Raw genomic sequence first — 2,719 nt, forward strand, 5'->3', positions numbered from 1 at the left:
TTTTTTGGTGTGTGGAAGGGCTTGGAGACAGGGTTTCTCTGTGTACCCTTGGCTATCCTGGAGTTTGCTTGTAGACCAAGTTGACTTCAAATTCACAGAGATCCCCCTATTTCTGCCTCCTGTGTGATGGGATTAAAGGTCTCCCATCAACCATGCCCAGAACTGGTCATTTCTTGATTCTTGTTGGGAAGAAGAAGAAGAAGAAGAAGAAGAAGAAGAAGAAGAAGAAGAAGAAGAAGAAGAAGAAGAAGAAGAAGAAGAAGAAGGAGGAGGAGGAGGAGGAGGAGGAGGAGGAGGAGGAGGAGGAGGAGGAGGAGGAGGAGGAGGAGGAGGAGGTGGAGGAGAAGGAGGAGGAGGAGGAGGAGAGGGGGGAGGAGGGGGAGGAGGAGGAGAAGGAGGAGGAAAAGCAGAAGGAGAAGAAGCAGAAAGAGGAGAAGGAGAAGCAGAAGGAGGAGAAGGAAGACTCATATGGATCCACTCTACTGCTGCTGTTCTTCTTAATGGGCATCTCATGGTACTGACATCTCCAATACACTAGGGTCTTCCCCTGAAACTAGGCTTCACCAACAACCTCTTATATGGTCTCTTCATGGTGCTAAGCCTCAAATTCTTTGCATAATCCCTTCAGTCCTGGGACATCAAGAGTAACTGAGGATGCACCTTCACCAACGACCTTCCAAGGCCTCTCAAGGGGCCAAGCCTCAGCTTTTCGTTATGGCTCCTTCAGGCTTTCAAAACCAATATTAATTGGGTGCTTTGTACACATTACCTAGGTCTTCATCACCACTAATACTTTAGCTCTAGATAACTAGCTTTAATTGTTCTGGTAGTCTCCTTCTCCTCTTGACTATAAAGCCAGAGTGAAATGGCCAAACCTGCCAAGTTCAGCTGCTTACAGGAGCTGGAATTTGTTATAACATTTTATTACTGGCTTTGGCATTTTCAACTGTTTTATTGCCTAAGTTAGAATGTCCGGGATATTGCTCTGTACAATGACCTTGAACTCACTTATCTCACATAGCACTTGTCTCTGGGGATTAAAGGTGTGTACCACCATACCTGGATTTAAGCATTTCGTGACCTAGATCTTGCTCTGTCTCAGGCTGGCCTTGAACTCAGAGATCTGCTTGGCTTTATCTCCTGAGATTAAATGTGTGCAATACAATCCCTGGATCAAATTTAGTTGGTAAAAAGCTTGCTCCAAGGTCACCACTCCCTTAATTCAATTAAATATTCTTGAACACAGGTTTGAGCTCCACTTGGCTTCCTGGTGCACCATTAATACTCACTCTGGTTTTTTTTTTCTTTTTTCATTTTCTTTTTTGGCTTTTGAGACAGGGTTTCTCTGTGTAGCCCTGCCTGTCCTGGAACTTACTCTGTAGACCATGCTGGCCTGGAACTCAGAAATCTGCCTGCCTCTGCCTCCCAAGTGCTGGAATTAAAGGCGTGTGCCACCATCACCAGCTGTCCCATTAATACTCAAACTCTATATTTTATATTTTTTCTTTCAAAGCTTGCTTATTCAAAACATTATTCATAAGACTTACCTGGAGAGCAAAGTCATTTCTGAGACTTCCTTTGTGAATTCAATTAATCTGAGTCTCTTCAATTTAGCCACAGGCTAACTATTCAGACAGAGCAAAGAAGAAATATGTTCTTCACCAAAACAGCCTCTATACCCCGTACTGAAGTTCTTCTCCACTAAAACCTCTTAGGCCTCTTTCACACTTGCAACATACTCATGTATTTTTGTTTGTTTGTCTATTCTGTGTTTGGCTTTTAATTGTTGTTGTCCTTGTTTTGAGACAAAACCTCACTATTTAGTCTTTGGATAATCTAGAACTGAAGTCACACTCAAGTACATGATCACAGTAATTAACACATTAAAACAAATACACAAGCACAGACATTAAAACCACAAACACTAATCATATCCATGCATAAACAAGTGCATATGGATACACACACAAGAAGGTTTAATTAAGCAAAAGTCTGCATCCTGACTTCTAGTTCCGTGACTGATTTCACTCTAGAAGGTCTGATTCAATTAACCAACTGTAGAAAAAAAATGAATCTTTAATAGGATCAAGTGGTTGGAGACTCAATGGACCAATGAGATAGAAGATGTGGAAAGGAGGTGGGATTACTTGGGGAGGGGTGAGAAGGAAGGTGTATAAAAGTCTGAGGAAGCCAAGCCGACTGCCAGATTTCTGAACCTTGGAATTGCTGCCTGTTCATGCTGGGAATAGGAGCCCTGTAGCCAGTGTCCACATCACTTAAGGAATTTACATCCATAAGGAGGCTTCTTGCTTGCTGGGATAGCCTTATCACCATCCAGGTATGAATACATTTCCTATTTACAATGATTTTATAAAAACTGATAGACTTCAGTTTTAATGAGAAATGGGATTGCATGGGAATTTCCTTGTTTTATTTTTATTGGATATTTTATTTCCATTTCAGACACTATCCCCTTTCCACACTCCCTTGTTCTCATGTGTTCAAGGCTCTTCCCCACTTTCTCTTCTATTAGTTTCAGTGTATCTGCTTTTTTATGAAGGCCCTTTATCCCCCTGGGCTTGAGCTTTTTACAAGGAGTTAAGAATGAATGGATTTGCATTCTTCTACATTCAAACATCCAGTTGAACCAGCACCATCAGTTGAAGATGCTGTCCTTTTTCCACTGGATGCTTTTAGCTCCTTTGTCAAAGGTCAAGTG

Source organism: Arvicanthis niloticus, chromosome 5, assembly GCF_011762505.2.
Source record: "Arvicanthis niloticus isolate mArvNil1 chromosome 5, mArvNil1.pat.X, whole genome shotgun sequence".
In the NCBI taxonomy this organism is placed as follows: Eukaryota; Metazoa; Chordata; class Mammalia; order Rodentia; family Muridae; genus Arvicanthis; species Arvicanthis niloticus.